Here is a 16,168-nt window from a genome sequence, read left to right as displayed (position 1 = left end):
TTAGTTTCGTTGCACAAGTAATCCTTTTACACACAGGTCACCGAAGGACAAGGTCTCAGTTCACGACCTCAACAAGTGGCCTGCGGGCAAGTTACACATTAGCTATGTACAGAGGTCAAGACAGCCATGTAGTATTTTGGAATGACATCGTCCACCATTTTAACTCACAGGGTGACTTTTACAAAGCGAATCCTAAAATGGCGGATTGACCTAAAATGGCGGCTTACATTGATTTTAAGGTCAGGACCTTGCAACACGGATTCTTTCGCAAGCGACTTTCGAGCAGCTTGGCGTAGGCCAATATACATATATTTATTGCAATAGGAGGCACGATATAATTTCTCTTTTGACACTCTCACCATGGTTTTTCAACCTCTACTTGGCCCCTTTGGCCCACCTGAACTCTACCTTCTCCTCTAACTAGCAGTGTTATGCAGCTGACACTCTGCTTTCCTTCAGGCTCTCCTCAGACTCCTCTACTCTCTCGCTCATTCCTGACTGTCTATCCGCGATTCAGGATTGGTGTGCCTCCAACAATCTCTGTTTTAATGTCAGTAAGATGGCGATCCTTCTCATTTGGACTTCTGCCCCTGCTTTCCCACTCTCACTCTGGCTGCTCGCCTTGGCAAACAACCTTGGTGTCATCTTTGAATCCACTCTCTTTCTCTCCTCACATCTCGGACATCGCCAATAAGTCCCACTACCAGCTGCTCCTCCTCAAAGGAACTCTTCCCTTTCTCACTTTTCCCCAGAAGCTTGTGGTCTCCAGAGCCCTGGTTCTCTCTAGGGTGGACTACTGCAACAGCCTCTTTCTCAATCTGCCTTCCTCTACTCTCCACCCTCTGCAACTGATCCAGAACAGGACTGCAAGACTTATCCTTGACCTCAAACCCAAGGATCTTATCTCTACAGCCCTGAAATATCTCCACTGGCTCCCAGTTGCTGCAAGGATCAAGTTCAACACCCTTTGCATTGTCCACAAGGCTTTCTGGGCCTGGGGCCCGCCCTACATCCAACGCTCTCTTCCAAAATATCTTCCTTCTCAAGCCCTTCACTCAGCTACCTACAACTCTCTAAGGGTTAAACACTTCTCCAGGCAGAGAGGTGGTGGTAGATCTCTCTCCTCTGCAGGTGCCTCCCTCTGGAATAGCCTCCCTAAAACTTGAGCTGGACCACCTGAAGTTCCTGAAGCAGCTCAAAACTTTCCTCTTCTCCTCTGCTTTCTCTGTCTCCCTCCCATGCTGGCCTACCTGACCGATGTACGACTGGTTGCTTGGCTACACTCAGAGTCTCACTGAGTCCAGACTCTTTCTTGATCAGTCACCCTTGCACTGCCTCCGGGCCTACCAAGCACTTAGGGGCGGTAACTTTAACCCTACAATCCCTTGTTCGCCTTGCAATACCCAGAGCCACGCTGCCCTGGCTGCACTTACTCTGAGCATTGCTGCCCTGTTTTTCACTCCCTTCTCCCTTGCACTTCCCCCTCCCTTTCCCCTTACCCTTCTCGTTCTCGCACTTGCACGATCTGAATGACACAGGCTTAGTAAGATCGTTTGTCTTGTCCTCCCTCTATCTTCCCTCCCTTTTCTTGTCACGCCTAGAAACACTTATGTACCGGCGCGTTATAAATGACTTATATCATATAATTTGATCACAGATTCCCAGGAAAATATACAATGCCGCTGTAAGAAACGGCTAGACTGGCAGCACCCAAATGGCAGTCTAGCCAGGTAATTCACATAGCAGGACTGCTTTATCAGAAATGCCCAGTTAAAAATAAGTCATACCAAACTGAGGAATGACTAGACTGGCTGCACCAAAATGCCTCTCTAGCCACTAATACCACATATCATGCCTGCTTAACCTGGACATGGACAGCATTACGATTTGTTGCACAATCCTGCCCCCCCACACACATCCGCTATCCCTACCACCCCTACCCCAACCTCCAAAATCATCTCCTTGGGCCAGAATTACCTCCATGTCACTCTTCCTTGTTCCAGGGTTTACGTATGAGGCTCTTTGCCTCATAGGTAAATACTGGGATGAGGAAGAGTGGGACTAGAAGTAATGAAGAGTACAGGTAGCTAAGTCAGGCATTAACTCCATGTACCTGTACCTCATCCCAGTACTTGTGTAGGAGGCAGAGTGCCTTATACACAAGTACTTTCTCATACACACTGGGGCGAGGAAGAATAGAGTTAGGAGTAATGAGTAATCAAGACATTGAACACAAGTATTGGTGCAACACCATTGAGTTGACTGGGATTCAGCACTCCCCCTGAAACTTTGGGCTATGTTTGTTGATTCGACCTGGCTGACTTTTAGACCATTTGCCAGGCAGAACAGGGTGCAGACGTTAAATGGCACCTGGGTTTCGCTGTTAACAAGAGCCCAGCTAATACTAACATAAAGCATTTCACTGTTAGTACCTGCTTTCAAATGCCACATGTTTTATGCAATTGAAATCGTGATGTGGGATTAATACTTGCATGCCAGGGGAGTGATTGGAAGGGTAGAGAGGGAGCAGGAGACCACTCATACTGACAGCAGTCCATAAGTGGGTGCTTTCAACCTTAAAGGAGAGAGTTAACTGCTTGTAACATTGAAGCTGCACTAGAATAGTCTCATTAAAATGAGTAAAGAAATTAGATGCCCCAAACAAATAGGTTTGCCCCTCCCCCACCACCCATGAACTTAGCGCCTCTCCCAACATTTGAAGGGTTGGCCCCCCCCCCCCGAAATGTAGGTTTTGTTGCGCCCCTGAGCGCAAGCACACACACCAATCACCATATACACACACGCACACCCAGCCATCCATACATTTAAGTGTGCATTATTTCACCATACAGTCACACCCAGGCAGCCATACATACATTTAAGTGTGCACCCTTTCACCATACATTCACACCAAGGCAGCCACTCAGGCAGCCACCCGTACATTTAAGTGTGCACCCTTTCACCATACAGGCACACACACCGAGGCACCCACCCATACATTTAAGTGTCAACCCGTTCACCATACACTCGCACACGCACACATCATGGGGTTAAGGGGGCCCCCTAATACTCCAAAATGAAATTGGGCCTCATTACAAATATGCCAGGCTGGAAACAACGGTGCCGGTAAGCTTACCGGCACTGTTTTTTCCGGACCGGCATTACACAGTAAATCATTACGTGTCCGATGGCAACCTGCCGGTAGCACCGGCACAGTTACCGCCAAACCCATAATGAGGCCCTCTGACTTCATAAAGAAATTATTTCTGTTAAGGACCAAACCATAACGGAAATAATTTCTTTGTGAAGGCAGAGTGACTTCAAAAATAAACTATTTCTTTTTTAAGTCATAGGGCTACCCCCATCCCATGACATGGAGGCCTCAAGCCTAGCGTCTTCCATGCCATGGGGAGGGCGGAGCCCTCGGACTTCAAAAAATAAATTTTCTTTTTATAGTCACTCTGCCTTCATAAAGAAATTATTTATGTTACAGAAATAATTTCTTTATGAATGAAGACTGAATTTAAAAAGAACAAAAAATTCCGCCATGGTGAATGAGGGGGCGGTAATTCCCCATTCACCATGGCTCTTCCCCATTCCCATTTGAGCCCCCATAGGGCTCGTAATGAGGCCCCATGAGCGATAGCCCAAAAACTTTAACAAAACAAACGCACGCTCGTGCTGCCTCGAAGGTGGCGGATATAAGAACCTTTTATGCAACAGATATTGTAAAAGAAAACTTAAAAAATATAGACTCAATCCCGGCAGTGCTGATAGATTCAAAAAAGCAACAAGATATACCTAAGGGAAAAACACTACAAGCAAATAATCAAAGTGAGATATTAGTTGATTTAGTGACCCATTCTTCTCCCAAAAGTCCTAGTGACTTGACTTTGGAGACTATGGAGCTGAGCACTAACATTGATCAATTAAACTCAACTAATGAGGACGAAGAAGACAAAAATAAACAGACCAATCAAGATTCAGATGATAAAACTAAACTTTGTATACAGAATTTTAAAACCCCATCTGTAACTACCCTGGCTAACCAGACAAAAGGAAAAGCAATAAAAGACATAGCCTTCTGGAAAGAATTGCTGTGGAAGCAGGCAAGCTCTGATCTAAGTGGAAGACTCCAGAACACGGTGACAATAGTAGGAACTAAACTACCACAAACTCCACTGCAAATTGATGAAATAATTAAAGAAAAACCAGATTCAAATCTATTTCAATCTCCAGTACTGTATGATAAGTCTATACAAATTTCTTCTGTGTGATCCATATCTTTTAACACCCAAACAGCAGAAAGGCAGAAGGAAAATGGAGCTACACAAGTCTATAATCAAGTAGTCCATACTCAATTGAATTTAGTAGAAGCGACGCTAGCGGCTATGAATTCCGTAATTATGGTATAAAGAATACTTTATGATAAAAGTGATAAAAAGATGAATGATCAAAATAAAATGCTTAAAAAATTATTAGACCAACAAACATTAAAACCAATGGTAGGACTCTTGCGCTCTAATTGTGGATCACAAACAAGTGCAATGAGCGAGCAAGCACATATCAAAAAGCCAGAAAATACGGAGACAAAACCGAATTTAAGCCTTCCCCATGATACATGTTCAGAGATGTTGCTAATTGAAATCGATGTCAGACAAGCCAAAGAAGAGGCAGAAAACAAAATGATGAATTTAGAAATATTTAAAAAAAAAATGAAAAACAATGTAAAGAACATTGAGAAGAAACTGCAACAAAAGAAATCAAAGAACATCAAAGCTAGTGTAACACAAAGTACATTGAGCTCTAGACAATTTATAAAGGCACTGACAAATCCGAAGAAAGATCGCCTGGACAACATAGCAGCAATAACGGAAAAATATATAAAAAGGGCACAACGCCCCACTGATTAGCACTAAGTACATGCTTACATTCTAAACAAATGTATCACCATAGCTGTCCCTAGTTGCATCTTATCTCAATGTTAACATGGTGAATTAGCCTGTAAATTAACCAGTATACTACTGCACTAGCGGCCTAATTTAGCGTATACCCCATTCCTATTATAGCCTCCTACTCCTTAGGGCTCTAAAACACTGCTAGCAAATTGTATTTAATTGGCACTCTGCCTTAGATGCTATATTATCGCTTCCCTACATCTGAGCCGAATGGACCCTTACCTAGCATTATCATTGCTGCTCCCTAATATTGCTTGTATTGTCATCTGACAATTACTTCATTATTGTTGTTACTGAATATTGATTGTGTTGATTGTAGTATCATCTGACACCCTTACTGCAAGTGCCACTGCTGACGGAAGGTCTCGCCTACATTGAATACTCCCAGTCTACCTGATAGATCAAATATATGTTACTTGGATTTGTAATTTAAATGAATGACTACATCGATCGATTGTCATTCCTTATAGTTCGTCGAGATATCACATATACTGCAGCTCACCGCAATTCCATTTGGACACAGTGGGGGTCATTCCAAGGTTGGAGGTAAGGGAAAAACGTTACCGGTAAAGGATTACCGGCATCGCTTAGCGCTACAGGCTATTCTGACCAACCAGACCGCTATTTACGGCACCGTAAAGTACGATGCCATAAATAGCGGTCTACTGTATTAGTGGCATGCCGTAAACCGAAGCTGATCCCAAGTAATACGGACATGCAAATAGCCTCCTGAAGGCCGAAAAGTACCTTACCAGCATGGAGTAAATACCGGCATCTCTGAGAAGGTGTTAAGAACCCTGAGCAGTGTTTCCAAGAGCCACAGGTGCACACAATCAGCACAGGTGGAGGCAATGGAGTCTGGCACAGCACAAAAGGAGCACACCCACACACCACACCCCCTCCCACACCAAGATGATACCAATAGTAGTAGCATGACTGGAGCTGGAGGCCCTGCTTGCCATGGAGGTGGTATATCGCAACCGCAAGCAATACCACTCCATGAATGTGCAGATGGCATGCAACGGCAGCAAGATCATCACACATTGCTGTGCCTGATATCCAGGATCAACTCATGACTCTTTGGTCCTGCGTAACTCCACGCTACCACGCTATATGGAGCGACATGCTGGACGACGTGCCTGGCTGCTTGGTGAGTTGCCTGACTGGGCCATGGCAGTGCATCGGGGTTGTGAGGTGGGTGCCTGCATACTCCACCTGGGTGGGAAGTGTGGGGGGAGTTGCATACTCCACCTGGGTGGGAAGTGGGGCGGGGGGATGCATACTCCACTTGGGTGGAAATGTTGACGCCAGTGCACAATGTGCACCTCACCGAACACTGTACCCCAGAGCCAGTGAAACGGCACATGACTACCAAATCCCACACTGATGGAGTAAGGCCGACACCTAACACTACACGGCTAACAGGTACCAGGCCACAACCCACAACACAGGCACCACTCATCGGCAGCCCTCACACACCATAAGGGCATCTAGCACTATGCACTGCATATGCACTATGTCGCTGCCTCCAGCATATCACCACAGGACAGTCATCCCTGGGAGTGCATTGAACTGAGCCTAACAGGAATACCATAGCGTGTCACTGGTTCCGCACACCCATAGGAGTGCTGCAAGTCACCATGGTACTGATCAGTGCAGAATTACAAATATGCTACTGACAACAGCCAGCACTCCCTACTACCAAATCTCACAGAACACAACACGTCAATGATTTCACTCCAACACTGCTGCATGCATATACGATGCACGTGCAACAAGATGTGAGTGCACACCATAACCCATCCTAAGGATGCTACCCCCTCCATCATCCCATTGCACGGGACACATAGCGGGGCCATAAATGGGGGCAATGCATCCAGGGACATGTGTGTATGGGCAGTAATCACCTGTTGTTGCCATGTAAGACTAGTACAGTTGTCTGCCATGAATGTACGAACACTTACCTTCATTCCCCTCTCATGCAGGTGATGGTGGCTATCCCTTGAAGCTGTGGCTCATGACCCCTGTCCGAAACCCACAGAACAGAGACGAGGAGCACTACAATCGTTCCCATACCCGTACACGTGTGGTAATTGAGCAGACCTTTGGCCTGTTGAAGGCATGATTTCGTTGCCTCAGCCGGTCGGGTGGGGCACTTATGTACAGCCATGAGAAGGTGTCCAAGATCCCCATGGCATGTGTAATGCTGCACAAAATGTGCATCTGTCGGAACGTACCCCTGCACCCTGACATGGAACTGCTACCACCTGATGATGATGAAAGGGGAGGAGGAGGAAGAAGTGGCAGGACAGCAGCACGGTGCCGATGCACAGGAGGGACTTGCCGTACGGCAAACATTGATTGGACAATATTTTTGATGCACAAGTCAGCAGAGGGTGTGAGGATGTTAGGACATCGGGCACTGGGTGTGGGGATACATGTACACAATGCACTGTGAGACATTAAATGACACATGCACAATGATCATTGTCCACTCTGTTGTTTTTTGATGAACAACCAGTGTATTGAATAAGTAGGTTCAAACGTGAACAACAAAACCTCCACCCCCTCCCCTTCCCCCCAACTCCCAAACACACCCTCACCCTCAACCCACTCTCCCAACTCCCAAACACACCCTCGCCCTCAACCCCCTCCCCCCAAATCACAAACACACCCTCACCCCCCTCCGCCTCCCTCACAAAAACCCCACAATAGTACCATAAGGGCAACATAGGCCACATGTGTGTGCCAGCATAGTCAAGGTGTGCTCCCAGAGCCAGGGGGATCCATGTTGGGGTGGCGCAATGTACGCATAGAGCGACGGAGTGGGCTGGTCTGGGTGGAGGAGCTTTGTGAAGGTGTGTCCTCCCGCTGGGGCTGTCGTGTGGGAGGTGCAGCCTCCAGGGCATCTGCAATCCGGCCAAGGACCTCGCATAGCCGGTTCGTGCTCACTGTGATTACCTCGCCCAGTGCCCGTAGTTCATTGCGCCACTCCTCCCTGGATTCCCGATTGTCTCTGATGAACTCATCAATGAGGCCTGTGAGCTGGCTAGAGCGCTCTGCATCCATGGCCAATGTGTCAGATGTGCTTGCCCCGCTCGGAATTTGGCCTGCATGCATTTCCGGTGTTTCAGTAGGGGAAGCGGATACAGTACTGGCATGTTGCACTCCTTGGCCTGTAAGCCCTGGGGTATCACTCTCCCCAGAGTCGCTGTATGACACCTGGGGGTATGATTGTGCATCAGGGGTGTGGACGATGTCATCGGTGTCTGCCTCGGATGCTCGGCATATAGATGGAGGGCTGTCGGGAACATCGAGGGGGCCTGTGGCTGCATTCTTCCCAGCCACACTGGACCTCTCAGAGTGCCGCGTGGGGCATGTGTCCTGCGCCAGGCATGGGTGGGGGTGGGGCTTGTGCACCCTCCATGGGCCTTGCTGGGGCTGGTGGTGTGGCTTGCGGTGTCTTCCTGCTTGCAGGTAGACAACGGGCCCTGAGTTTGCCCCTGGAGGTAGTGGGCCGGTTGCTTGGCTGGTCCTCGCTGTCATGCTTGCTGCCTGTGGGGGTGCAAGAGAGAGACGGCATGAGCAATGTGTTGAGAGTCGTCATTTGGACCTGCCTACGATATCACAATGGGATTCTAGTGGGTTGTGGCCATTTGGGTGGTGAGCGGCACATTGATCTATGCTTGGATGGTAAATGCATGCATATGTCTGGGTCACTCATGTTGGCCGGGTACTGTGCTGGCTCACATGCACAGAGTTTACATCAACATCCCCTAGTGCCTCACGGAATAGGCCTCTTTGTGTGGTATGTGCCATATGGGTTACAGCCTTGCATCTGGCATCAGCCTGGGTCCCACTTGTTTCAGCATGATTCAATTGGGGGGAGGGTTTGGCCAACCATGACGTGACACCTTGCCCAGCCCTTGGCATGGACTTTCATAACAAATGCATTGTCAGTATTGACTTTGGACACTCACCTCCATCGACAGATGGCGTTGCCCCGTACTCCATGTCGCCAACCCCTTCTATGGCTTCTGGGCCTATCATGGCCGCACACGTATCCTTCCACGGCATCAGTTTGATGGGGGAACCTGGCCCTCCTCCTGTCTCCTGGGCCTGGCTTCTGTTTGCCGAGAGGATGGCACGCAACCTCAGCCGTAGGTCGTCCCACCGTTTTCGGCAGTCCTTGGTGGTGCAGGGGGTGTTGCCCACGGCGCTGACCTTTTGTGCTACCAAGGCCCAGATCTCTTTTTTTTTTTTTTTTTTAATCCATATTTATTTTTGGTTCGAAAGCATATAAGCAATTACAACATAGCATTTGACAACATTAAACTCTTATGCTCTACATTTTACTTATGTTCATGTTTTACGGATTGTTAGAGTTCGCATTACCTCAAAAAAATTCCCAATTCTCTCCCTCCCTCCTTCCCCCTCCCCTAATCACCCACTTCTTTTTATTAACCTCTCAACCTCTATAAGATCCTCTCCCCCCCAACTGTAAGTATTATTTTACATTTCAGATTCTAGTCTTTTAAAGTTTTCTTCCCCCTCTTAACATTATCGTCTCATTGTCTTTGTTTTTTGGGGGAGTTCAAGTTACATGTGTGTTTCGGAGCAAATAGGGATTGAAGAAATAGGCTTCTCTGTCCCGTACATGTTCATGAAATGGATTCCATGTAGTTAAGAATCTTAGGCATTTACCAGTGCTGATGGCGCATATCTTCTCCATAGCCATTACCCCCCAGATCTTAACCCACCAGCATGCTGAGACTGGGCCTTCTTTGTTTTTCCAATTTTGTGCAAGAGTCATTCTGGCTGCTGATAGTAGATGGGTGATAAGTTTGGCCGTCGCTCCTGACAAGATCTCTTTCTTTTTTAGGATTGTCACCCTACGCATGTCACCACTAAAAACGGTGTCTGCATGTTTGTGGAGAGTGTCCACCATCACCTGGAGCTCATCCTGGCTAACGCGCTCCTTCCTGAGTCGTGCAGCTCCCTTTTTTAGTGCTTTTGGCATGATGGTGGAGTTGATGGTCGATTTCAGTATTCACTGGATGGCAATGGATTATGGTTTTCAAGATGGCCGCCGTGCTCCTTCCCGTTCCTGTGCGATGACGCTTTTTCCGGTTCCGCTTTTTAATGATGACCGTTAATAGCGATGACCGCTAATTACGGTCACCGCTATTGCCACCTTACTCAATGGCGGTAGTGTTATGTACGGTGCGCTTGATGCCGGTAAGGGCATTTTGGGGCCCTTTTGCGGCATGCTGCAAGGTAAATTACAGGCATGGTGCAAAGCTTGTGCCCGCGAAGTCGTAATAGGCCGCTTTTAGTGGTCTATTGCCAGCTTGCACACGCTATTTGCATCATGCCGGTAATTACCGTTCCTTACCTCCAAACTCGGAATGAGGCCCAGTATTTACAGCCTAGAGTGATATTACCTTACTACAGTGCTACACTGCGTTACTGAGTTCATGTCCTACAGCTTATGTAATACAATTTTATTATAGTGCTATACTGTGTTATCCCTGACTCTGGAGCAATATGTACACCACACTGCTAAACCCAGTCTCCTTAGGTACCCTAGTTATAGTAGGTTTATCAACTAGTCTCTCGAGACCCATCTACCTCATTACCTCAACATTACATTTAACATGGCAACGCCTGTAGCTATTATGCCTATGTTACATTCACCTAATGACCATGCATATGGACAACCATCTAGAAACTTGAATCCCCCCCGGGGACAACCCAATGTCAACATGCCTTGTAACACTGCCTCTAGAAACTTCAGGCTCTGTTGTAGACTCCCCAAATTATTTGAACCTCCTGTCAGTTCGTTGACCAACATAGATTGTCAGAGAATGTACCTACCTAATATACACACTACTACATCAAAAAAAGTCCACTATCCCATCTTCTCACAAATTGCATAGCCGTTTGCATAAAAAACTCAAAAAGTGTGAGCCCCACATCGGTTTACATACCACTGGAGTGTCGACTAACACCCCACTCTCCCGATCTTTAGGTAGCTCTGCCTCAGATCTCAAGGGGGCCTTAATAAATGCAAGATCATTAGTCGCGCATGCAATAGAGATAGCTGACCTCATAGTGGCAGCAAATTACGACTTCTTGGCCATTACCAAATCCTGGCTGCATGCTGCAGCAGGTCCTGCCCTTATGTTAGCAGTCCCTGACAAATACACTATTTTAAGAGCAGACAGATTCGAGGCACGAGGACGAGGTCTAGCTCTTACAGCCAAATCTAATCTATCCATGAGATTAGTCCCTTCCCTAGACTTCAAATCTTGCGAATTCCTCACAGCCAAATTACCCATCGCCAACTCCCAAATGCTTACCATACACCTCATATATAGACCACCAGGACCCATTATTTCCTTTGATGAGGACATCTCCACCATTCTTTTGAATAACCTAAAGAGTACCTTGCAAGTCCTACTGCTAGGGGATCTTAACCTGGGCTTCAACAACCCTAAAGACTAACAAGCAGCCATCGTAACCAATAGCCTGGTAGACCTTGGCTTCACCCAGAGAGTGAACTCACCAACACATAACAAGGGAAGAATACTTGATTGTGGCAGACTACAACTGCAACGCCTCAATCACCGCCATCACCCCTCAGGTTTGGACAGACCACGACCTTCTGTCATTCACATTGACAACCAAAAGGCCTACCACTAAGTGTATTTTAACCACTCCACCTACTTTAACAAGGAACAAAAAGAATATCATGGCCGATAAACTTTTACCCCTCATCTTACCTACTCTCAACTCACTACCGGACAGCATGGAACCCAATTTGTTAGTTGACGAATACAACAAAATCATGCTCACATCTCTTGATGCCACTGCTCCACTAAAATTGAGACATAGTAAACCTAATAAACCTAAAGCCCAGCTTAACTCCTGGTTTACCCCACACTTGAAATTTCTAAGAAAGCAAAAAAGAAAATGCAAAGCCTCATGGAGGTTACTCCCATCTGCTGAAAACAGAACTAACCTACGAAATATTTCATCTCAATACAAGAAAGATATACTCTTGGCCAAACAAGAAACCTATAACAACAGAATCCCGCAAGCTAATTCTAGTATGAAGGAATTATTTATAATCTTAAAGAATTAGAAACACCTATCCCAGCACAAAACAAGATAAAACCTGGTGCTCGAACATTCAGCATGCGCTTGTCAACAAAGTCTCTACCCTCCAGGACAAGATCGCACAAAAAAAGCCTCTTTATCCTCTACGATCACACCCAATAATACCCCCAGGCCCTCACTTAAACCCTCACCCCGTTTTGTTTAGTTTCTCCAAAATGTCTATTCTCGAGGTCGAAAAAGTCATACTTTCCCTCAAACCCTCGAATTGCAAAGGTGACCAATGCCCAGCCCAACTAATTAAGGATGCTGCTAGAGACCTATTACCGTTTATATTGAAGCTTATCAACGCCTCTTTCTCCTCAGGTACCATCCCAAGTAACCTTAAAGAGTGCTGGGTACTCCCTCTCCTTAAAACACAGACCTTAGACCCTACTACACTGACTAATTACAGACCCATCAGTACAGTTCCTTTTCAAAATTTTAGGTAAGGTGTCATATCTCTAAATCCAGAGGTACCTGGAGCTCAACCAACTCCTAGGGACCCGCCAATCAGGTTTCGGCCACAACATGGTACGGAAACGGCACTAATTGATCTCAAGGCCCAAATTGATGAGCTCAGGGACAAGGAAAAATCAGCTTTGCTTCTCCTTCTTGACCTCTCGGCTGCTTTCGACCTGGTGGATCATAAGGTTGTATGTAACCACCTGGACGCAGCAGCACATTTTTCAAGGGAGGCCATAATCTGGATACAATCATTCTTTAGTAATAGGACTATGAGAGTCTTCTCTCCCTCAGCAGCCGCTGACGCTATCCCTATCACTTGTGGGGTGCCCCAGGGATCATGTGTCTCACCCACTCTGTACAACATATTCACCAAGCCACTCTTTGATGATCTTGACCATCTTGGTATGACCTAAACTAACTATGCAGATGATACTCAGATTCTCTTACCTCTTACTGGGGATTATGTTGAGGATTTGACCTTGGTGAATAGAGTTTACATCATCATTCAGGCATGGATGGCTGCTCATGGTCTCTGCCTGAATGATGACAAAACCGAGCTCATTATCCTGGGCACTACTTCTAACCTCAAAAAACCTGGCCCTGAATACATCTCTTTTAACATTGACGGGAACCCCATGAAAGTCGCCAAAGAGGTAAAAACTCTAGGTTTATACCTCGATTCCACTCTCACATTCTCCAAACAAGTAAACACCATGGCGTCATCCACTGCATAACCTTTCTTATACACGAACAGTACAATTATTTTGGCCAGAGCTTTAATTTTGTCCAAACTAGACTACTGTAACTCCCTCTACATTGGTGTTAATAAATACATTATTCCGAGAATACAAACACTCCAGAATAATGCCCTCAGAGCTGCCCTAAGTATAGCAAGAAAAGAGCACATCTCAGAGATTAATAGACAACACAACTGGCTATCCACTATTGACAAAATCTGGTTGAAAACGGCTTCACTCACCCACAAATGCCTAAACAATGCAGCGCCTTGCTACCTTATTGAGAGAATTAAGAGAAAATCCTCAAGTAGGCCCACTAGAACAGCTACTACTAACTGCCTAACCATGCCATGATGTAAACTGTCTAAAGTCTGAGGCAGTAGTTTCCCAGTGAAGACAGCACAGCTTTGGAACTCCTTGCCGCCTTCCTTGCGAGCTGGCCAAATATATGTTAACTTCATACAGAATCTCATCAACTTGTTCAAAGATAATGATCAGTAATGTAGTTGTCTCCCACCTCATTTGTATTGTAAATAGAACTCAGAGTGCCCTATTAACTTATGTCCTATCTGTATAGTGTTTATTCCTGTATTGTATGTATCTATGCATCTACTATGTTTGTTTGTTTGTTTATTGATTTGTATGGCGCGCCAAACCCACGGGTAACTGGGCGCAACAAAGAGCAGAAAAACATGGATACTTAAAAACTTAGTTACAAAGAGAGGCACAGGATACATGTGAAGCATTGCAGATAGTTGTCTCAGCAGATCAGTTGAAGAATATACATATATACAGTCCGATTAGGTAAGATCTATAGGTATTAGTTGTAACGAGGATAATCTTGAGAATCGTTGGAATGTAGCCATGTGAGAATATTCCATCGGAAGCTATATAACTATATTTTGTACATTAAGTTTCCGTATTTCCTGACCTGTATTTCTATGCAATTATGTAATTGATGCATCTACTGTATTTTGTACATTAAGTTACCGTAATTGATGCATCTACTATATTTTGTACATTAAGTTACCGTATGTCCTTTACCTGTACTTCTATGCCATTATGCAACCCAAGCTGAAAGTCTTCTTGTAAGTCTTATTGTAAGTGCCCTTATTTCCTTACCTGTACTTCTATGTCATTATGTAACCTAAGCTGAAAGTCGTCTTGTATCCCCTGCGCCCTGATACCCCCGGGTCTGGCGCACATTATAAATAAAGAAACAAACAAACAACAACTTAAACAGACAAAAAGAAGCCCAGAAATAGATTGGAAGATGCAAGAGCCTCTCAACGAGTTGTTAGAGGAAATCGAAATACAAAAAACAACAGAGAAGCAAATATGTCACAAGGGAAACCAGATGAAAGAGGAAAAAATAAAAGGTAAGATCCAAGATGAGATTGGTAAACCATTTCTCACACTTGAGCAAAGAAGAAACAAAATTGCAAAAACAGTAACTGAGTTAATATCTAAATCACAATACTGACAAAGACCTAGCCTTATTTAAGAAATACAACCAGGCAGTTGGACGAACAAAAAGTTGCAGTGAGGAGGTAAGGATCAGCCAAGGAACAACTACCAACCGAAAAATGTGATGGCTATCCCTGTTCAGGGAACACAAAGGGAAGTGAAAGCAGACACACAATGTCATAAAATAATTATGCAATCCAGAATAGGAGGATTCCCCCGATACCATCTTAATAGGACTTCTATATTAAACATCTTTGGGGAAGTACCAGACTTGGAGGATCTAATATCATCGGATATCAGTCGAGTAGAGTTTGCAAATAACTCAGATCTTACTAGGGCAAAATTATGCATCCGATCGGGTGTTGTACTGAACACTACCTGGTTAACTATCTGGTTTGCCAAACGTGAATTAAATAAACTGGGGTTTGAGGTATCTTTGCCTGACCAGGAGCAAAATATACAACTAAGGGAGAAGACATATGTTGCCAATAGCAATGAGCAAAGAATGCATCAAGGTGGGGAAGACTTACAGCAGGTTAAGGCAAGCGTGAATAATTCAAGACCAAATATTAGAATTACAAAAAATAAACACGCAAGGGAACAATCAACAATAGTCAGTAGCTAGATCCAAGAATACAAGTTGTATATGTCAATGACCTCTTGAGGACGCTTAGCAATTAAATGGAAAATATCACATTTTTACCCTGTGCTGTTGGAACACCAGAGGCCATAAGCATCTGATCACACTCTCTTAAAAGCAATTTGCAAAAAAATGACATTATTTTATTACACGAGACGTTGCTGACTGAGCTCCCCATGTGGAATGATTTTATCGTGTGCAGCATACCGGCCATAAGGCAGAAAAAAGGTAGACCCATGACTGGGTTATTAGTCGCTACAAAAATGTCCACAGTATGTAAAGTCGAGGAATGGGACCAACTGAACAAATACATACAACTTGTGAAAATACAGATTCACGACAGGACGATCGCTGTACTGAATATCTATTGAACCATCACATTATTCAGACCGAAAGCTTCTTCAAAATCATGGAGAAACGATTATCTATGATTGCTTTAGAACCAACTATCTCTGCGGTAATCATTGCTGCTGATCTAAATATACCTTGTTTATATACCAGCAGGAAGAGTAAAAAAAAAGAGAGGAGAATATTGACATCAGGATCACTGTGGAGACAGATTCTCCATACAAGAAGAGTGAAGGTTCAAATAGCGGTTGTAAGATTCCTACTTTCCTTTAACCTTGATAATGGGAAGAGGACTGATTAATTCAATAACTATTGAGCCTGTAAATCTGTAATGTGAGGTGTTATCTATACTGTAGGAATGATTTGTGATAAGGATGTGAAATTGTTATGTA

Source organism: Ambystoma mexicanum, chromosome 5q (assembly GCF_040938575.1).
Source record: "Ambystoma mexicanum isolate Mex_15411 chromosome 5q, UKY_AmexF1_1, whole genome shotgun sequence".
In the NCBI taxonomy this organism is placed as follows: domain Eukaryota; kingdom Metazoa; phylum Chordata; class Amphibia; order Caudata; family Ambystomatidae; genus Ambystoma; species Ambystoma mexicanum.
The sequence above is the reverse complement of the archived record's forward strand: the minus strand, read 5'-3'. Positions refer to the sequence as shown.